The following is a 23,008-nucleotide window of genomic DNA, read 5'->3' as shown; positions in this document are numbered from 1 at the left end:
CTTCCTTTATGTCTGTTAATAGTTGCTTAATGTATTTAGGTGCTCCCATGATGCACAGAAATTTACAATCTTGTTCCCTTTATGATTATATAGTGTACTTCTTTGTCCTTTGCTGTAGTCCTTATTTTAAAGTATATATATTTTTTCTGATATAAATATTGCTACCCCACATTTTTTTCCACTTCCATTTGCATGTTGGTTTTTTGTTTTATTTTGTTTTGTTTTGTTTTACTCTCTTCTCTTTCAATGTATATGTGTTTTTAGGTCTGAAGTAAGTCTCCTGTAGGCAGCATACAGGTAGATCTGTTTTACTTATTCAGTCACCCTGTGTCTTTTGATTGGAGCATTTAGTTCATTGACATTGACATTCAAAGTAATTATTGATAGGTATTTACTTATCATATTGTATCTTGTTTTCCAGTTGTTTTTGTAGTTCTTCTCTGTTCCTTTGTACTTTCCTTGCTCTTTTCCTTTCTGGTTTGATGGCTTTCTGTACTGATATGCTTGGATTATTCTCTTTTCATTTTTTTGTATACTTGTTACAGGTTTTTGATTTGTGGTTACCATTAGTTTCATATACAGCACTTATGCAAAGAGCAGTCTAAATTAAGTTGATGGCCACCTAAGTTTGAACCCATCTTAAAAGCCTTTTATTTTTATCCCTCCTCCGATGATTTATGTGTATGATGCCATAATTTTCAATGCTTTAATAACTTTGTGAATCCCTTGACTGATGTTTGGAGATAGAATCAATTTTATTGCTTTTGTGCTTTAACCTCCATACAGGTTTCATAAGTGATTAATCTACTTTTATCAAATGTTGACATTTGCTTGTGATTTTTTTTTTACTTCTAAGTATATACTTTTCTTTCCAATGAATTCCTTTTAACCCTTCTTATGAGGCTGCCTTAGCAGTGATAAACTTTAAATTTTGTCTTGGAAATGTTATTTCTATTCTGGACAATAATCTTACTGGGTATTCTTGGCTGTGTTTTTTTTCTCTTCAGCACTTTAAATGTATCTCACCACTCCTTTTGCCTTACAGAGTTTCTGCTAAAAATCTTCTGCTAGCCATATGAGGTTTTCCTTGTATGTAATAGTTTTCTTTTCTCTTGCTTCTCTTATAATTCTCTTTATTACTATTTTTGCCATTTTAATTACTATATGTCATGGTGTGGACCTCCCTGGGCTTTACTGGGGCCTCTCTGTCTCTGGATCTGGATTTCTATTTCCTTCCCCAGATTAGAGAAGTTTTCAGCTATAATTTCTTCAAATATATTTTCCACCCCCTTTTCTCTCTCTTCTTCTTCTGAGATCTCTATAATATGAATGTTATTGTGCTTGATGGTGTTGCTGAGTTCCCTTTACCTATTCTTATTTTTAATTATTCTTTGGTCTTTTTGCTGCTTAGCTTTGTTACTTTCCATTACCCCGTCTCCCAGGTCACTGATCTGTTCTGCTATTGATTCTTTCTAGTCTGTTATTATGTTAGGTATTGAGTTTTTCATTTCTGATTGGTATCTTTTTTATATTTTCTATCTCTTTGTTGAAGGTCTCACTGAAATCCTATACTCTTAAGTCCAGTAAATATCTTTATGACCATCACTTTAGTTCTCTAACAGGCATATTGCTTATCTTAGCTCTTTTGGAACATATTCCTGTTTCTTCTTTGTCTAACTCCAATTGTTTCTAAGTATTAGGAAATTCAACTGCATCTCCTGATCTTGAAAGTAGTGGCTTTATGAATAAGAGGTCCTGTGGTGTCCTACAGCACAAAATTCTCTGTTCACCAGAGGCAGAAACTTCAGGGGTATCTCCTAAGTGGACTGCATGTGTTCTGCTTGTATGGCTAAGTCTGGATTGCTTTCAATACAGTCAACTGAAATAGCCTACTTTGTTGTGGGCATGTTGGGCAGGGTTTCATTCCTATGCTGTTTGGGGCCTGTTTGAGGCTACCATGGGCTTGTAGTTGGGCTTTGTCAGCAGTCATACCAGATGCCTACTGTGAACCTCTCTGCTGGGAATACAGTCACACCAAATGGTAGAGTGCTCTCCCTACCTTGTCCTCTGAGAGACTTTATTGCTGGGCACACTGATAAGCAGGGCACACTGATTTCTTTGCGCTCTCAGCTATAAGGTTTGGCTGCTGCGACTGTGGGTGCACTGTTGTGGGTATCATTATTTTCCCTGCTCTCCAGGGCAGAAACAGCACTTTGGATAGGTGCTGTTTTCTGCCAGAGTTGCTTGCATGGTATGTTAAGGCTGGAGCTGCCATGGCATGAGGCCTGTCAAGTGGGATGGGCTGGATGGGCTGGATCCACAGGGGATCGTGGAGGTAGGGCATATGGTGCTAATAAGATAAGTGTTTCTCACAAGTGTCCAGATATCTAGACTTGTGTATATGTGGGAGGAATGGAGACCTACAGCTCTTTTGGTCTTAGAGAAGTCTCCTAAAGATCCCTGTATCTCCAATTAATATTTTAAGATTATCAAATAAAACCCCTTTATGTATACCTAGGTAGTTTTCAAACTGCTACTTATACTGTTTTGGCTGGGTTATTTGTTATACAGGGTGGAGACTCCATTTCCTATTATAATCCAGCTCTCCCAGGAATTAAGCCCAGTGATTATAAAAACTCAAAATGGTAAGTCTTAACAGTTTTCAAAGCAAGATGAGGAATTATGACTGGTGTGGGGTCTTTTCCTCTAGCTTCTCTGTGCTTCTGGTGTCCCTTCATTTTGTGGTTAATGTTGCTGGTTCCAAATTGTGTTTCCGTCCCTCCTAACCTTTTCTATATGGCTCCTCTCTATGATTTACTGTGGAAAGTCTGTTCTTCCAATCTTCAGATTGCCTTCTACATTAGTTGTGCTGAAAGAGAGCTGTTATCTTGGTGTGTCTGTGGGTCAAGGATAAGCTTAGGATCCTCCTACTCTGTATCTTCCCAGAAGTCCTACAGTTTTTTTTTTTTTTTAAAGACTGAAATTCAGTGTTTATGAGGAGTCATTGAAATAGCAACCTTAATTTTGTGTATGTGTGGGGGTTACTAGCTAGCAAGGCACATTAAAAATGTTTAACAAATGGTTTGTGGAAATGCTGTTCCTACCATTTAAAAGTGTTTAATCATTACTTTGAAAAATAAAATTTGGTAATTGTGCAAGTTGTATAATCTGCGATTCCTATGTTCATTGGTTAAATCTTGTTGATTATATTGCCTCTGTATATACTTTGCACTTATTTTCAATAATCTCCTCCTCACTGAGATTAAGCATACTATCAATACAGTATTCAAGGTTTCTGGAGAAAAAATTTTCTAGTATGTGAATTTTAAGTGCATGAAGCATATACTTTTAAATTATGAATTATCTTTTTTTTTTAGAAATCAAAAAATGTTGAATGTTTCCGTTATTCTGCATAACAAATTACTCCTGAGTTTAGAGGTTTAAAACAATAACAATTTATTTGTTTTCAATTATGTAATTGGATCAGAGGATGGTAGAGATTTCTCATTTCTGCTCTACATGGGTCAGATGGGAAGACTCAAGTGAGGGCTGGCCCCAGGCACAATCTGGCACAACGATGCCGGTGACAAGTGAGAGCTCAACTGTGCTGCTGGCTGAGAGCCTAGCTTTTCCTTCTCATGGCCTCTCCACATAGCTATGTTGGGCTTCTCACAGCATGGCAACCTTAGGGGTACTCAAACCACTCACAAGAATATGAAAGCAGAAGGTGCCAGGCTTTTTTAAGGGTTAGTTCTGGAACTGGCAGTGTCATTTCTGCTGTATTCCATTAATTAAAATGGGTCGCAGGGTCCCAATAGACCCAAGAGCAGTGAACCACAAATGGGTGTAAATACTGTGAAGACCTATTCATTGAACCCCAACAAACAGTCTACAACAGGCTTAGTCTATCAATGGGGATTCATTCTAAGGGAATGATCTTAAAACTAGAAAATGCTTTATTCACAAAGATGTTCATAATAAATAGCTCTCAGTAAAAGTATTAAAAGGTATTTCCATTGTTCTATTTTTAATAAACATTATTTTTTAGTAAAAAATATTTTAAAAAATATTTTATTTATTTGACAGAAAGAGAGCGCAAACAGAGGGAGCTAGAGGCAGAGGGAGAATCAGGCTTCCTGCTGAACAATGAATATGATATGGGGCTTGATCCCCGGACCCTGGGATCATGACCTGAGCCAAAGGCAGACACTTAACTGACTGAGCCGTCCAGGTGCCCCAGTAACAATATTTTGAAATTAGGATATAATTGGGAGGAGAGTCAGAAAAATGGCAAAAGAGAAGAATCCTGAGCTCACCTCGTCTCATGGACACACTGAGATAGCAGCTATATTTGTATAATTTACTCTGAAAATGACCCAAAGACCGGCAGAACAGACCTCCTATAGCTAATAGTAAAGATGAGGCCATAGTGAAAGGGATAAGAGGGGGCAGAAAAGTGATTTGGAACCACATCCCTGCTGAGATTAACCACAAACAAGAGGGACATCACAAGTATGGAGATTTGAGAGGATTGGATCCCACACTAGGCACCATGGACCTGCAATGGGAAGATGAGCCTCCATAACATTGGCTTTGAGAACTTGTGGGTTTTAACTTTAGCTTTTAAAATGAGCAAGGCTAAACTTTTGGTACATTAAAAATCAGTGCGCTTAACTCTAGGGGAGCTAGAGAGCAATAGGAAACAGTCCCTGGTATAAAGCCTGGATAATAACTCAGCCCAACGCTGAGCTCAGAAATACCAGTTTGAAAAACACCTAGGGTATATGTGAAGAATTATTTTGCAATCTTAGAATGTGCACTGGAGGGGCAGGGATCTTTAAGAGACTACTCTAAGAACAAAAGTAGTGGTGGGCACCACTTAACCACTTCTCCTTTCCCACCCTAGATAGGACACTTAGGTGTAGAATGTTAGTACTGGTTCCCATATCTTACTAGCACCTCAGGCCCCACCCCTACCTTGACACACCATGCAAGAAAGGGCCAGTGCCACTCCAGTGACTCCTTCCCTGGGGTAGGGGGAATTAATTCCATACACCAGCATGTCCACAGTTTTAGCAGCTGAACCCTTTAGCTGGCAGCACAAAGACAGTGTCCTGCTAGTCAGTGTGACTGTAGCCCTGGGGTCAGGCATCTAGTCTATCAGGGGAACACAGAGAGAGAGAGCTCTCAATGTGCCCACAGTGGTGGCAGAGAGACTAAGTGCAGACAGTTAGTCTAACTGCTCACCTTACATCCCTATGAGTCTGTGGTAGTCTTAGATCCTCCACAGCACAGGGTTCAAACCCTGCTCAGTGTGCCCATAGCAGGCAAAATGAGTTACTGCAGTGACAGGGCTGAAGGCAAATACAACTCTGCAACAACAGTAGGGTGTACGCAGCTCCCACAGAAGACATCCTGGAGCACTTCACTCTGGCAACTGGAGACATTGTGCTCCAGGGCACCACAGGACCTTCTTTTCACAAGACCACTGCTTTGAAGGCGAGGACAGACAACTGACCTCCTTATTACATAGAGGCAAACAGAAAAAATGAGGAGATAGAGAAATATGTACCAAAAAATAAAAATAAAAAACAGGAAAAAATTAGAGCAAAAGAGCTAAATTAATCAGAGATACATGATATGCCTGATAAAGTTTTTAAAGTAATGTCCACAAAATGGACTTGAGAATGGAAGACCTCAGTGAGAACTTCTATAAAGAAATAAAAAGAGAGAACCAATCAGAAATAAGAACTCAATAACCAAAATAAAAATACACTAGTGGGAATGAGTATCAGATGATAGGAGACAGAACAGAGAAGTGACCTGGAAGAAAGGGTATGGAAAGCCACCAAGCTAAGCAGCAAAAAGACCAAAGAATAATAAAAAGTAAGAATAAATTAAGGAACCTCAGTGACATCATCAAGCATAATAACATACACATTATAGGAATTCCAGAAGGAGAAGAAAGAGAAAGAAGGGGCAGAAAAATTCCTGGAGAAGGAAAAAGACATTCAGATCCATGAAGCACATAGAGCCCCTAATTTAGTTAGCCCAATGTCCACAACAAGCCTTGTAGCCATTGACATGGCAAAAAAGTAATGATAAAGAGAGAAATTTTAAGACAGCAAGAGAAAGAAAAGGAGTTAAATACAAGGGAAACTCCATAAGGCAATCACCTGATATTTTTAGCAATGACTTTGGAAGCCCAATGGGACTAGCAGGATGTATTTGAAGTATTGAAAGGAAAAACCCTGCAGCCAAGAATGGTCTACTCAGCAGGGTTATCATTCAGAATAGAAGAGAGTTTCCCAGACAAACAAAAAAGCTAAAGGATTTCGTCACAACTAAACCAGCCTTATAAGAAGTGCTTAAGGGAATTGAGTGGAAAGAAAAGTCTATGACTAAAGAAAATTATTAAAGGGAAAAATTTCACAGGTAAGGGTGAATATATAGTAAAAGTCGTAAATTAATCACTTACAATACCAGTAGGGGGTGAAAGCACAAAGCAGGAAAGTCAACTATATCTACAAAAAACAGTCAAGGGATATACAAAAGATGTAAAGTGTGACTTCATATACATAAAATGGTAGTTTTCTGACACAAATTTAGTGCTTTTAGAATGTGTTTGCAGTTAATTGACCATCACTATAAACTGCTATACACATAAACTGTTATAAACTTAATGGTAACCACACATCAAAAACCTATAATAAATACACAAAAAATAAAGAGAAAGGAATCCAAGTGCAAAAACTAAAGAGCGCTATCAAACCACAAAGGAAGAGAGCAAGAGGAGAAAGAAAGGAGAAGAATTACAAAAACAATGAGAAAACAGGTAACAAAGTGGCAATAAACACATACCTATTAATAATCATTTAAGTGTAAATGAACTAAACATTCCAATCAAAACATAAGGTAATTGGATGGATAAAAAACAGGACCCATCTATAAACTATCTGCAAGAGACTCACTGGAGTCCTAAAAATAATACTGACTGAAAGTGAGGAGATGAAAAAAACACACATCATGTGAATGGAGGCCAAAAAGAAAAGAAAAAAGCTGGAGTAATAATACTTACACCAAAGACTGGAGCAAGACATAAAAGAGAAGGGCATTACATAATGATGAAGGGAACAACTGAACAGGAGAATACAACAAGTATAAATACCTATGCGCCCAACATGGGAGCACCCAAATATATAGAGCAATTATTAATGGGCATAAAGGGAGAAATGGACAGTAATACAAAAATAGTAGGGAAGTTAAGTACCCAACTTACACCAATGGATTGGTTCGGCAGAAAATCAATAAGGAAATCGTGACTTTGAATGACAGGTTGGAGTAGATGGACCCAACAGATATATACAGAACATTCCAGCCCAAACAACAGAATACACATTTTTAAAAAAGATTTTATTTACTTATTGATTTATTTATTCATGAGAGACACAGAGAGAGAGGCAAAGACACAGGCAGAGAGAGAAGCAGGCTTCCTGCAGGGAGCCCGATGTGGGACTCGATCCCAGGACTCCAGGATCACGCCCTGAGCCGAAGGCAGACACTCAACCACTGAGCCACCAGGCATCCCAGAATACACATTATTTTTGAGTGCACATGGAGTATTCCCTAGGATAGGTCACATTTGAAGCTACAACAGAAGCCTTCATAAATTTAACAAGATTGAAATTATACACATTTAATGTAATCCCTATGAAAATACCATGGACTTTCTTCAGAGAGTTAGAACAAATTATTTTAAGATTCGTGTGGAATCAGAAAAGACCCCGAATAGCCAGAGGAATTTTAAAAAAGAAAACCATAGCTGGGGGCATCACAATGCCAGATTTCAGGTTGTACTACAAAGCTGTGGTCATCAAGACAGTGTGGTACTGGCACAAAAACAGGCACATAGATCAATGGAACAGAATAGAGAACCCAGAAGTGGACCCTGAACTCTATGGTCAACGAATATTCGACAAAGGAGGAAAGACTATCCACTGGAAGAAAGTCTCTTCAGTAAACGGTGCTGGGAAAATTGGACATCCACATGCAGAAGAATGAACCTAGACCACTCTCTTTCACCAGACACAAAGATAAACTCACAATGGATGAAAGATCTAAATGTGAGACAAGATTCCATCAAAATCCTAGAGGAGAGCACAGGCCACACCCTTTTTGAACTTGGCCACAGTAACTTCTTGCAAAATACACCCACGAAGGCAAAAGAAACAAAAGCAAAAATGAACTATTGGGACTTCATCAAGATAAGAAGCTTCTGCACAGCAAAGGATACAGTCAACAAAACTAAAAGACAACCTACAGAATGGGAGAAGATATTTGCAAATCACGTATCAGATAAAGGGCTAGTTTCCAAGATCTATAAAGAACTTATTAAACTCAACACCAAAGAAACAAACAATCCAATCATGAAATGGGCAAAAGACATGAACAGAAATCTCACAGAGGAAGACATAGACATGGCCAACATGCACATGAGAAAATGCTCCGCCTCACTTGCCATCAGGGAAATACAAATCCAAACCACAATGAGATCCCACCTCACACCAGTGAGAATGGGGAAAACTAGCAAGGCAGGAAACCACAAATGTTGGAGAGGATGCAGAGAAAAGGAACCCTCTTACACTGTTGGTGGGAATGTGAACTGGTGCAGCCACTGTGGAAAACTGTGTGGAGGTTCCTCAAAGAGTTAAAGATAGACCTGCCCTACGACCCAGCAATTGCACTGTTGGGGATTTACCCCAAAGATACAGATGCAATGAAACGCCGAGACACCTGCACCCCGATGTTTCTAGCAGCAATGTCCACAATACCCAAACTGTGGAAGGAGCCTCGGTGTCCATCGAAAGATGAATGGATAAAGAAGATGTGGTTTATGTATACAATGGAATATTCCTCAGCCATTAGAAATGACAAATACCCACCATTTGCTTCAACGTGGATGGAACTGGAGGGTATTACACTGAGTGAAATGAGTCAGTCGGAGAAGGACAAACATTATATGCTCTCATTCATTTGGGGAATATAAATAATAGTGAAAGGGAATATAAGGGAAGGGAGAAGAAATGGGTAGGAAATATCAGAAAATGAGACAGAACATGGAAGACTCCTAACTCTGGGAAACAAACTAGGGGTGGTGGAAGGGGAGGAGGGCGGGGGGTGGGTATGATTGGGTGACGGGCACTGAGAGGGGCACTTGATGGGATGAGCACTGGGTGTTATTCTGTATGTTGGCAAATTGAACACCGATAAAAAATAAATTTATTATTAAAATAATAAAAAATAAAACATCCAAAAAAAAGAAATTATATCAAGCATTTTCTGTGACTATAACAGTATGAAACTAAACTTTAATTACAAGAAAAAAATCTGAAAAGAATACAAAGAAGCTAAACGACATGCTGCTAAACAGTGAATAATGGGTCAACCAAGAAATTAAAGAAGAAATAAAAAAAAATACATGGAGACAAATGAAAATGTAAATAGAATGGTCCAAACTCTTTAGGATTCAGAAACACAGGTCTACGAAGAAACTTTATAATAATACAGGCCTAACTCAAGAAATAAGAAATATCTCAAATAAACAGCAGAGCCTTACAACTAAAGGAGCTAGAAAAGGAACAAAGCCCAGAGCTAATAGGTAAAAGGAAATAATAAAGACTACAGCATAAATAAATGAAATTGAATAGATCAAGGAAACCAGGAGCTGGTTCTTGAAAAGATAAATAAAATGGATAAATCTTTATGCAGACTAAGAAAAAAGGAGTACTCAAAATCAGAATGAAGTAGGACAAATAACAGCCAACACCATAGAAATACAAAAGATTGTAAGACAATATTATTAAAAAGTTATATGCCGGGGCCTGGGTTGCTCAGCGGTTGAGCGTCTGCCTTTAGCTCAGGGCATGATCCCTGTGAGGAGCCTGCTTCTCCCTCTGTCTATGTGTTGGCCTCTCTTTCTCTGTGTCTCTCATTAATAAATAATTTTTTTTACAAAAGTTATATGCCAATAAATTGGACAATCAAGAAGAAATGGACAAATTTCTAGAAACATAATCCTTCAAAAATGAATTATGAAGAAACAGAAAATCTGACCCGGCTAATTAATAGTGAAATTGAATCAGTAATCAAAAAACTCCCAACAAACAAAGTCCAGGACCAGGTTGCTTCAAGGATGAATTCCCTCAAATGTTCAAGATAGAGTTTTGTACTCACCTCAAACTATTACAAGAAGTAGAAGAGGAAGGAAAACTTCATATGCCGTATGTTTATTGCAGCCTTATTTATAATACCAAATTATGGAAGCAACCTATGTGTCCACTAGTGGATTAATTGGTAAAAAATAAAGTGTTTACACTGAATGGAATATTCCTCAGCCATTGTATATTCTTGCCTCCTTTGTGATAGATTAATTGACCATATAAATATGGGTTCTTTCCTGGGGTCTCTATTCTATTCCATTGATCTATGTGTCTGTTTTTGTGTCAGTACCATACTGATTTGATGACTACAGCTCTGTAGTGTATTGTGAAATCTGGAATTGTGATAGCTCCAGTCATGGTCTTCTTTCTAAGGATTGCTTTGGCTATTTTGTGGCTTCTGTTGTTCCATTCAAATTTTAGTATTTCTTGTTCTAGTGTCATGAAAAATGCTCTTGGTATTTTGATAGTGATTGCATTGAATCTTTAGATTTCTTTGAGTAATAAGAGCATTTCCCAATATTAATTTTTCCCAATATTAATTCTTGGAATCTTGTATTCTAGGTTTTTTTTTTTTTTTTTTTTGGTGAAGTCTTCAGGATTTTCCACGTAAAGTATATTGTTGGCAAATAGTGACAGTTTACCTTATTTATTGATGTGGGATGCTTCTTATTTCTTTTTCTTGTCTGATTGCTATGATTAGGACTTCTGGTACTGTGTTGAATAAAAGTGGTGAAAGTGGACATACTTGTCACATTCTGGACTTTGGAGGGAAAATTCTCAGCATCTCACCATTGGGTATGATGGATTCTGTGGATTTTTCATATATTATGAGAGTATGTTCTATCTAACTCCATTTGTTTTTATTTTTATTTTTTTTAAGATTCTATTTATTTATTCATGAGAGACAAAGAGGCTGTGGATTTTTCATATATGGCCTTTATTATTATGAGAGTATGTTCCCTCAAACCCCATTTGTTTTTATTTTTATTTTTTTAAAAGATTCTATTTATTTATTCATGAGAGACAGAGAGAAAGAGGCAGAGACATAGGCAGAGAGAGAAGCAGGCTCATGTAGAAAGCCTGATGCGGGACTCAATCCCAGGACTCCAGGATCATGCCCTGGGCCAAAGGCAGATGCTCTACCGCTGAGCCACCCAGGCATCCCTCTCTAATCCTGTTTTGATGAGAGTTGTCTTTTTAAAAGATCATGAATCATTGAATCTTATCAAATGCTTTTTTACTTCAAGTGTTGAGATACATATGATTTTATCTTTCATTTTTTTGATGTGGTGTATGATGCTGTTCGATTTGTGCATATTGAACCATCCTTGCATCCCAGGAATAAATTCCACTTGATTGTGGTGAATGTCTTTTTTTATTTAATTAAATTAATTCATTAATTATTTTTATTGGAGTTCAATTTGCCAACATATAGCATAACACCCATTGCTCATCCCATCAAGTGCCCCCCTCAGTGCCCGTCACCCAGTCACCCCCACCCCCCTCCCACCTCCCTTTCCACCACCCCTTGTTCGTTTCCCAGAGTTAGGAGTCTCTCATGTTCTGTCTCCCTCTCTGATATTTCCCACTCATTTTTCTCTCCTTTCCCCTTTATTCCCTTTCACTATTTTTTATATTCCACAAATGAATGAGACCATATAATGTTTGTCCTTCTCTGATTGACTTATTTCACTCAGCATAATACCCTCCAGTTCCATCCACGTCAAAGCAAATGGTGAGTATTTGTCATTTCTAATGGATGGTGACTGTCTTTTTAACGTGCTGTTTATGTGGTTTGCTAATATTTTCTTGAGTTTTTTTGCATCTATTTGCATCTGTGATATTGGTCTGTAGGGGAGTGTGTGTGTGTGTGTGTGTGTGTGTGGTATCTGTCTGGTTTTGGTATCAGGGTAAGCTGGCCTCATATAATGTATTTGGAAGTTTTCTTACTCATTTTCTGTAATTGTTTGAGGAAAATAGGTATTAACTCTTACTTAAATGTCTCATAGAATTCAGGGGCACCTGGGTGGCTCAGCTGGTTAAGTATCTGACTCTTGGTTTGGCTCAGGTCATGACCTCAGGGTCATGATATTAATTAAGCCCAGGATTGGGCTCCATTGCTTGAGATTCTTTCCTCCTCCCTGTCCCCTCCCCCATTTCTCCCCACACTCACATGCTCTTTCCTGCAAATAAATAAAATCTTAAAAAAAATAAATATCTGGTAGGATTCACATATTAATCCTTCTGGTCCCAGATTTTTATTTTTTGGGGGAGTTTTTGATTATCAATTACATTTTTTTTTTAACTTATAAGCAATCTGTTCAGGTTTTCTATTTCTTCCTGGTTCAGTTTTGGTTGGAAGATTATATGTTTCTAAGAATTTATTTATTTCTCCTAGTTTGTTCAGTTTGTGGACATATAATTTTTCATAATAATCTCTTATTATCCTTTGTATTTCTATGGTATTGATTCTTCTCTCTCATTTCTGATTTTATTTGGGTCCTTTTTTTCCTCAATGAATTTAGCTAAGAATTTCTCAATTTTGTTTGTCTTTTCAAAGACCCAGATCTTGGTTTCATTGATTTTTAAATACATATATATTTTAAATTTCTACATCACTTATTTCTGTTCTGAACTTTATTATTTCCTTCCTTCTACTCTTCTTGGGCTACGTTCCTTTTCTAGATTTTTTGGGGGGGGCATAAGTTTAGATTGTTTAACTTTTATCTTATTTCTTGAGCTTGCCTGGCCATATACTTCTTTCTTAGCTTTTGCTGTGTTCCAGAGATTTGGACTATTGTCTTTTTGTTTTCATTCATCCTTTTTTTGTTTGTTTTTAAAAATAATTGCTTCACTGACCCATTGGCTATTTATTTATTTATTTATTATTATTATTATTTTTTAAATAAGAGATAGCCTCTATGGGCCTTTTTTTTAAAGGTTTTATTTATTTATTAGAGACACACAGAGAGAGACAGAGACAGAGAGGCAGAGACACAGGCAGAGGGAAAAACAGGCTCCATGCAGGGAGCCCGACGTGGGACTTGATCCTGGATCTCCAGGATCAGGCCCTGGGCTGAAGGCGGCCCTAAACCGCTAAGCCACCGGGGCTGCCTGCCCATTGGCTATTTAGTATTAGGTTATTTACTTCCCACATATTTGTGGATTTTTCCCCCTCATTTTCCCCCTCATAATTGATGTCTAAGTTTCACATTTTTGTGGTCTGAAAAGATGCACTGTATGATTTTAATTATATAAGGCTTGTTTTATGGCCTAATATGTGATCTGTTCTAGAGAATGTTCCATATGCACTGGAAAAAATTATATATTCTTTTGTTTTTGAAATGGAATGCTCTGTACATATCAATTATATCCATCTGGTCCAATGTGTCAAAGATATTCATTTCTTTTCTTTTAAAAGATTTTATTTATTTACTCCTGAGAGACACAGAGAGAGGCAGAGAGACACAAGCAGAGGGAGAAGCAGGCTCCCTGCAGGGAGTCCGTAGCAGAACTTGATCCCAGGACCCTGGGATCATGCCCTGGGCTGAAGGCAGACACTCAACTACTAAGCCACCCAGGCGGCCCAAAGACATTGTTTTCTTATTGATTTTTCTGTTTGGATGATCTATCTATTGATGTAAGTCAATTGTTAAAGTCCCTCTCTATAATTGTATTTCTATCGATTTCTCTCTTTATATTCATTAATATTTTCTTTATGTCTGTAGTCACTCCAGTATAGAGTGCATACTTATTTAAAATTGTTATATCTTTCTGTCAGATTGATCTTTTTATCATTCTGTAATGCTCTTCCTTGTCTCTTATTATAGTCTTTATTTTAAAGTCTATTTTGTCTGATATAAGTATTACTACCCTGGTTTATTTTTTTGCTTCCATTTGCATAGTCATTGTTTCTTCATCCATTCACTTTAAGTCTGGGCAACTTTGGGTCTGTGATGAATTTCCTGTAGGCAAAGTATAGACGTATGTGTGTGTATGTTTTTTTTTTTTTTTAATCCATTATGCCAGTATATTTCTTTTGATTGGAGCATTTAGACCATTTACATTTAAAATAATTATTGATAGGTACATACTTATTTAACCTTTTTAAAAGTTGTTTTCTGGTTGTTTTGTGGTTCTTTTATTCCTTCTTCTCTTGCTCTCTTTCTTTGTTATCTAGGAGAATGTATTGTGTTTTGTTTGAATGTATTTCTCTAATTTTTGTGTGTATCTATCTCAGATTTTGGGTTTGTGATTATCATGAGGTTCACAGATAACACCTTAAGTAAGTGGCTTTCCATTTTTAATGTACAGTCATGTAAGTTCAAATACATTCTTAGAAAACAGAAGAAAATTACTTATTTTTTCTTCTCTTTTATCCCTTCTCCATATTTTATGTATATGTTGTCATATTTTACTATTTTTATTCATAGTTTTCTTATGTCTAATTATGGCTATTTTCCAGTTAAAGAAATCCCTTTAACATTAAAAAAATATTTTATTTACTTATTCATGAGAGACACACAGAAAGAGAGGCAGAGACACAGGCAGAGGGAGAATCAGGCTCCATGCAGGAAGCCTGATGCGGGACTCAATCCTGGGACTCCAGTATCATACCCTGGGCTGAAGGCAGGCGCTAAACCGCTGAGCCACCCGGGTGTCCCTGCTTTAACATTTCTTATAAGTCTATTTAGCAGTGATAAACTTCTTTATCTTTGGCCAGGTAAACTTCTTTATCTCTTTCAAACCTAAATGATAATCATGCTGTGTATCCTTGGTTGTAGGTTTCTTCCTATCAGCACTTTGAATATATCATGCACTCCATTCTGGCCTGGCAAGTTACTGCTGAAAAATCAGCTGACACCCTTGGGTTCATTTTGTTTGGAACTCTTTGTGCTTCTGGAATTGGATGTCTACCTCCTTCCCTAGGTTAGGGAACTTTTCAGTTATTTCTTCAAATAAATTTTCTACATCTTTCTCTCTTTCTTCTCCTAGGAGCCCTATAATGTGAATGTTCACTTGATGTTGTTCAAGAGTTACCTTTAATCTATCCTTATTTTAAAATTATTTTCTTTTTTTGCTGTTCATCTTGCATACCTTCTATTCCCCTGTCTTCTAGATCGCTAATATGTTCCGCATCCTCTAATCTACTGTTGGTTCCCTCTAGTGTATTTTTTATTTCAGTTATTATATTCTTCAACTCTGATTGGTTATTTCTAATATTTTTCACATCGTTATTGAAGGCCCGAGTTCTTCCACTCTTTTCTCTACCCCAGTGAGTATCTTTATGATTGTTACTTCAAATTCTTTATCAGGCATATTGTTTATCTCTGTTTAATTTAGTTATTTTTTGGATTTTTTTATTGTTATTTCTTTTGAAGTATATTCCTCTGTCTCATTTTGCTTGACTTTTTGTTTCTATGGATCAGGCAAAAAGACTACTTCTCTAAATCTTGAAGGAATGGCCTTGTGTGTGGCGTCCCTTATGCAGACTGTGTGTGCTTTGTGACTTTTGCTGGCTGGCTAGGGCTGTGGCTGTATATGCTAGTTATTCTTTTAAACCATGGCTTTGAAAAAGAAAGGGAAAAAAAGAACAAAAATAGAAAAAATGTTAAAAAGCAAGTCAAAGTAAAAAATATAAAATCAGAAAAAGAATTTAAAAAGAAAAAACAAACTGTGGCGTATTTTTGGCTCCAGCATCACAGGGTGGCTGGTATGGGATTGTGGATCTTGGCCTTACTGAGGTGGCCAACTCAGTATGGGATTTTTAAGGTGGAAGGGGTGAGAGCTGGGTTTGCTGAAGTTGTATCACTAAGATAACCAGGCTCTGTCCTTCAGAAAGGGAGACAGAACGTAAAGACTGCTAACTCTGGGAAACAAACTAGGGGTGGTAGAAGGGGAGGAGGGCGGGGGGTGGGAGTGAATGGGTGACGGGCACTGGGTGTTATTCTGTATGTTAGTAAATTGAACACCAATAAAAAATAAATTAAAAAAAAAAATAAAAAGGATTTAGAAAATAAAAAAAAAAAAAAAAAAAAAAAAAAAAGATAACCAGGCTCACCTGTAATGATGTCCAGACCTGCTTCAGTCTAGGCTTTTAAGGTCGAGTGGGGATGTAAACCATGTCCTTCTCTAGTCCTTCTGACCCGGAGAACTTTCTTTTTTTTTTATTTATTTTTATTTTTATTTTTATTTTTTTTAAATTTATTTTTTATTGGTGTTCAATTTACTAACATACAGAATAACCCTCAGTGCCCGTCACCCATTCACTCCCGGAGAACTTTCACACAGCTTCTCTGCCACTTTGCAGTGTCCTAGTGTTGTCTCTTTTATATGCTAGTTGCTCTTTTAAACTGTGGCTTTTGTTCTGTGCCCAAGGACAGAGGAATCTGTTCTTAGCAATTCAGTACTGTTTGTAGCATTGGGGATGGGAGTTTGCTTCCTTGCTGTGTCTCTATCTCTCTTGCCATCTGTCTTTGATTGTTCTGTAGCTACTCAGTCAGTCCTCAGTTCTTCTTTAGGAGGAATTATTCTAATAGGTATAATTTGGTGTGTTCTATAGAGGAGGCGAATTCAGAGTTTTCTTATCTTGCCATCTTGAATGAAAACCTCAAAATAGTTTTTATGACAGGTATGGATAATATCTTAACTAAAAATGTAAAAGGCAAATATTTCTGAGGATTTCGAAAGAGCCAAAAGGGAATAGAAATAGTTCAGTGGGAACAAATTACTACCCTCTGGTGTTTCACGTTCTATTCATCTTTGTAACACTGTGAGGATCACAGAGTTTTGAGTTACAAGTTATGACTCTTTGATTTACTAATAACAGAAATCCAACTTGAACAAAAAAGGACTTATAATTAAGTTCCCTTATCTCAAAGAAAGATATTGTCCTGCAAAGGAGATGTGAATACAAACCACGAGGACTACACAATGCAATGAGAAAATAAGGATAACCAAAGGGAACTTTAAAAGTAGCAGAGAGGGAGAAATCACTCTGGATCTTAACATCCTGTTGGTTAAGTAGGATATAGATGAACTACATGCACAAAGGCCAGAGTTCCAATACTAAGGAAGCCTGCTCCCATTATGCTCTACAAAGTCATAGGGCCAGTGGTCAGAAATTATCTATGTGACTATGTAGCATCAGAAGATTCAGGTCCCAGAAATGGCCTTGTTAGAAAGGGAGGGACTCAAGAGTTCTGTGGCTGATATGGGTATGCTCTACTGTAGTGCTTGCTCAAACCTTCTAAGCCAGCTTTCAGCTGTGCTATCAAAATGGGGGAATAAATAAATTACTTTCTATTAGGCAATTTGATTTAGTGATGGGCCAGTTTCAGTATTCTAGAAAGTTATGCAAAATTCTTTGTATTCTTTAATTCTGTTATATTTGACCTTTTTCTTTCTCTCTCATCATTTATCCTACTTTCTTATTCTTTTCTATTGATTTTCATTCCTAACTCATTTCTTGTCATCTGTTTATTACTGCATCTTTTTGACATTTGTTCATTTTACTAATCCTCAAATCTCCTTGTTTTTCTTCTAAACTTACAGGCTTTGTACAGTTACAATGCTTTTGGCAACTAGCGGCCCCTCTAGCCCCAGCCTGGACTCTGACTAAAACAATACATAACTTTATTATTTCACACAAGATGAAGTCTGCAGGTATGATAAGTCTGTAGCTGGTCAAGTTAGAATCTAAACAAGATTTCAGGGGCCCACATTCTTTCTGCCTTGCCTCTCTGCCCTCTTCAGCCTGTTGGGTTCTGTCCGGAAGCTGTCATCCCTTATGATCACAGGTCGCTCCTTGCTGTTCTGGTTGCCATATCACAAAACAACATCCAGACAAAAAGACTCCTTTTCTTCATTTGTGTCTTTTCATAATCAACAAATGCTTTCCTAGAAGCCCCAGAAACTTTTTTCCTGTCCCAGGAGCAAGCATTGCACAACATACCAATTCATAAACCAAGTGTCAGCAAGGGCGATAGGATTAGTGGTACTGGCTTCAGAAGCGAAATGCATAATTTTACATTAATGGAAAGCTTTGCCTGTCCATACTGGGAGTCCTCTGGGAATGTAGAGAACAAGAAAGAAGTAAAGAGATATGCAGAACTTTTAATCACCCAGAAGCTGTGATGCTGCCCTGCACAAAGCAGCACATTCTCTTGGCCCTTAGGCTGGCCCCTCAATGTTCCCACATGATTATGTGAGTCTTTTGAGTTACATTTAAATCCTGGCTCTCTTAATTACTGCTTTATGATTGAGTAATTAACTCGATTGCCTTATTTGGAAATAGTGATAATAATAGCATCACATTTACAGTGTCGTTTTGAATATTAAGGGAGTTCATATGAGAAAACCATTTAGACTGGTGTCTGGCTATAGGAAGTAATCAATACATTCTACACACACATATTTATATATCAACTCATATCTATATAAATTGAACTGAATGGTAGAGAAATCAAGATGTTGTCAAGGTAAGGTATTATTACATTCATACTGCATCCTTATCCATATCTCTTTTTGCTTTAGGTCAAGTTCCCTGAAAATGGAATCTGAGATTTGATTGCAGGAGATTTGCTGAGAAGTACTCTCAGAAACACTCCTGTAAGGGGATAATGGAGGTAGGATTGGGCAGCAGGGGAAGTTGGGCTGTAATGAAGTTGCCTTGAAGGCCTGGTCTGATCCTGTGGGGATCTCTAGAGCTGGGATAGCTCTGTTGCTTGGACCTCCCAGATTGAGGCAAGGGGCTGGGCCCTGGAACCCTACATATTCCATAATCACTCATGCAGACTGCAGGGAGGGGACGTAATTTGGGGTGAGGCACCTACCTTTGATGAGGGCAATTCCTAGAGAAGGATGCAGCTATGAGCCCATTCAGAGTGCCTCAGTCTTGAGAGAGCAGGGTTCTAGGCAGCCGTAAAGCATCAACTCTGGAAAGTAGCACTGTTACTGTGTGGATAAAACAGAGGACCACAGAGCAAAGCTAATGCTATGGGATGAATTGCCTAAATCTTCTCCCTCAAAGGCTTCAAGCTGCAGTGAAAAATCAGCCTCAGGTCAATGAGGTATTCATGAGTAAGCCCAGAACACTTGAACTGATACTGTGCTAGGGTGACCATGAAGTGCCATCTGCTTATTACACATGGCCCAGGATTGGAAAGCTTGGCAGATTCAGAAAGCCATGGTTTGGAGCAGAGGAAGCCTGAATATTCTTAGGGAGCTTTAAATCATAATTAAGAATATGAAGGAAGAGATGTCAGAGCACAATAGACTGAATCTTCAAAAGTCAAAATTTAGATAATTATATTGTGATTAATTATGGAAAGGCAAAGCTCCCAGAAATAAATGGGTAAGATGTTGAGTGAGTGTTCACAGCAGCAAATAGGCAGAGAAGTGAGAGGAAACCCAATTTGCTACTGATAAAATAACTCTAATTTAATCCCTATTAGTGGTAGATATCTTTTTCTTCAAACCAGTTTCCTTATTGTTATTATTATTTTTGAGGGACAACCAGTATTTTCCATTCTTACTTGCATGTATAGGACTGAATTCTCACCAATGGAAAATTGATGGAAGTAATGTACATCACTTCTATGAGTGGCCTGTACACTTTCTATCAAGATCAATCCCCCTTCCCTTTCTGGGTGGTTGAATGGAGACAAGCTCTCAGTCCATTTTCTTAGAGCAACCTAGAGAATCACGTGGTGAAGACAGTAGGCTCTCAAGATGTCTACTAGAGAGCACCCTCCATCCCTTCCCATTCCCTGCCTTCCTCCCACACACAGAACACCACATTTGCACTGTCAGGTGAGCAAGAAATAATTCTCTTGCTTTTATTTTATGCCATTTAATTGTGTCAAGTGACAAAGATTTTAAGCCTTATCTAATATGACAGCTAGCAAACATCTCAATAAATATGCTCAAATCTCAGTGCGCCTGGGGAAACAGATGACATACCTAACTGTGATACCAACTGTTTGCATTTTTCTTTCCTTGTTTAATCTATCGTTTCTATGCATATCCTTTATTTTTAGGGAATCCCAAAGAATGAAACACCCAAATTTACCAAATTGAGACTGATAGGCTGCACTGAGGCACAGACATTTTGTTTGGCCTGTGTAGTAATTAATTATCTGGATTCATTGTCAACACATACACATACCTTTTCATGTCTGGCATCTTTGAAAAAAAGTGAATATTCCATAACTCTGTGGATGACAACTCTTGGCCTGGCCAAGTGGAGGCCTTCTGTCAATGGAGCATGAGGTTTCCATTTGCCATTATCCCCAACCCTCTTAACTGTATTATGGCTAGCCCACATCCCCTGTGTATTTTCGCCAGGACCCTGGAACCCTTAGGACTTGTGAGCCCCTTTCTTTGGAAGGAGTACTTTTTGTTTTATGAGAGGTGTTCTTTGGTTCATTTGTTTCTCTAAGTGTTTTCTCTCCTAATGACACTTCAAATGCCCATCTAAGCTCTACAGGACTGGATGGGGTTTTCCTCCTTTTGTGCATCTGCAGTACTAACGGGCATAGAATCAGCACTTAACATGGAATCTGAAATCTTCCAAGCCTCTCCCCTGACTTGCCACTTAGAGGGCTTTATCATCTATCCAAAATAACCACAATGGACCTTTCCTGCTGCATTTCTCTCAAATCCATTTGAAACCCTTGCTCAGATACTGGACATGCAAGGCAATGAGCATTAAGATGATGGAGCCACCAAGAACTGTGACTCTCCTTCGCCCTGGGCTGGGGAACCGTTAATTACTACAGACTATGCGCTGCACTGTTGCCGGGAACAACATAATGAAGCCCTGTGGAGACACTGAGAAAGAACGCCCTATCATTAGCTCTTCACACAGATACACAGATAAGGCTGGGAAGGTGCAAACTGGAGCTTGGATAAAGCGCTCCTTTAAGGATATGTAGGGAGATGCGGAGTGTTCCTTTAAAAGAAGGCTTGTCTTAAAGAGGGTCACTTGCAATGGTTAAACATAGTATTATATGAGTAGTGTGCTTTAAAACAACAACTCATGGGGACATCCTGATATCCTTTATGGCCAAAGCAATCTGAGGAAATGGTTTAAGTTCTTCATTTATTATCATTTTTGTGTAATTTTTAGAGAATTGCAATAAGATGATCCCATTTCCTCATAGTTCTCTCTTGGTGACCTTACCTAAATCTAGGTTTCTAAATCTGAGTCTAAATGAATGGATCAGACCCATATTAAGTCAGGGCCAGAGAGAGAAATGGGCACTCTGTAATGGAAGTAATTTCAAATTCCCGCAAAGCTCTGCTTGATTTTCCCCTTTTCCATCTAGCATGCTAATCTCCATCTGGCTACAGTGGCAGCATCTGCCCTTAAAATGACCCCTTTCCTTTTCAGGCCAGGGTTGGCTCTCAACGTTTTGGGACTGAACCTCTCCTGTGTCACTCTCCTGACTAATGTGCTTTTCTATGAGTAATATATAATTCACAGGGTTTTTTTTCCTCCTTTTTCTTTCAAACTAACTGGGTAATTCAAGTTTCATTTTCCCTCTCTGGGTATTTAAAGGCCAGCCCTTCAGACCAATTTCAGTCATCTCTTACTGGTGAGTCAATTTCTTGAGTGGCCTATTTGCAGAGCTGGTTCTGTAAGCTCCAGCTTGTTCCCCCAACCAGGTCCCTACATTGCATGTGGAATTTGTTCAGGAAAGGTAATTCTTAGAGCATATAATGAATATCACGGAGTTGGCCTCACTAACTTGTCAGGCTATTTCCATACTAGTCAAGCACTGATTGGGGCTTCTTTTGGGTCTACTGATATTATGGGTTTGATAAATCTCAAGTATTAACCAAATTACTTCTGACACATTCCAACCCATGACTTTCTTCTTTTCTATTTCTGTGTGCAGAAATAGAACAAAATATGGCAACAGGAAGAGGTTAGATGGTTTTTGGATAACTCAGGAATTTCATGATATATTTTCTCCTGCTGGACAGGATAGGTGACAGGATTAGGGAGAGAAAGCAACTCTGATAATATGTCTTATGCCATTTTGGTAATAAGCAAATGTGGAATTTGGATCTAAGCTAATGTACATATATATTTATATTGGTGCACATATGTTATTATTTTCATGCATGTTTTATGAAATCTGTCTTAGTATTTTATAGTCACAGCTCATATGCATAATCATGACCTGAAACCTTCTGCAATTGAAATCCTGTATATGGCAAATGAATCTGATATCATCCACTGTTTAGTATATGGTCACCTACAAAATCCTATTTGTGAAATTTGGATTTGTATATACTGTGTTTTAAGTCTGGAAAGAGATGGTATTTCCTCACTTTATGTATGTTTCTCAGTGTTCGTCTTTCCTGATTGGACTCCCTGATCATTAATAAAATCAAGATGTTTGAAAATGATTGCTGGAAGGTTTGCAGTCTTTAAAAGGAAGGACAGGAAGTATCTAAGGAAGAAAGAGGCTTTGGAGTGATATGATAATCAAAGAGAATAAAAACCACCATTTTATGGTTTCTGTAAATAATATGAACATCCGTGGTCATAGAGGTAGCCATAGAGTTGAAGCAGCCATTGCAAGAGATTTTCCTCCTCTTCCTCAGAACATTTACATGCTTGGTAACTAGGATTTTTAAATCAATAATGGGCCATATAATATGATGATTTGAATATTCACAGAAGATCTGTCTTTGGTACAAAAATTTTATGTATAATGGTACAGAAATTTAAAGTCAGATCTCAGAAAAACATATATTCTTATTTTGAATTTTAC

At 37.9% G+C, this 23,008-nt stretch overlaps 1 protein-coding gene across 1 annotated transcript in view; it reads left to right on the top strand.

The window, feature by feature from the left end:
- Positions 1-22,640, top strand: part of LOC144288159 (uncharacterized) — a 208,967-nt gene extending 186,327 nt beyond the window's left edge. Inside the window, exons 6-7 of the mRNA XM_077855862.1 lie at positions 18,756-18,847; positions 20,702-22,640. The gene's annotated coding sequence lies outside the window, so the exon portion shown is untranslated. The remainder of the gene's footprint in view (positions 1-18,755; positions 18,848-20,701) is intronic.
- Positions 22,641-23,008: the final 368 nt, after the last annotated feature.

Source organism: Canis aureus, chromosome 17 (genome assembly GCF_053574225.1).
Source record: "Canis aureus isolate CA01 chromosome 17, VMU_Caureus_v.1.0, whole genome shotgun sequence".
Taxonomy (NCBI): domain Eukaryota; kingdom Metazoa; phylum Chordata; class Mammalia; order Carnivora; family Canidae; genus Canis; species Canis aureus.
This window is presented reverse-complemented; position numbering and strand designations above follow the sequence as displayed.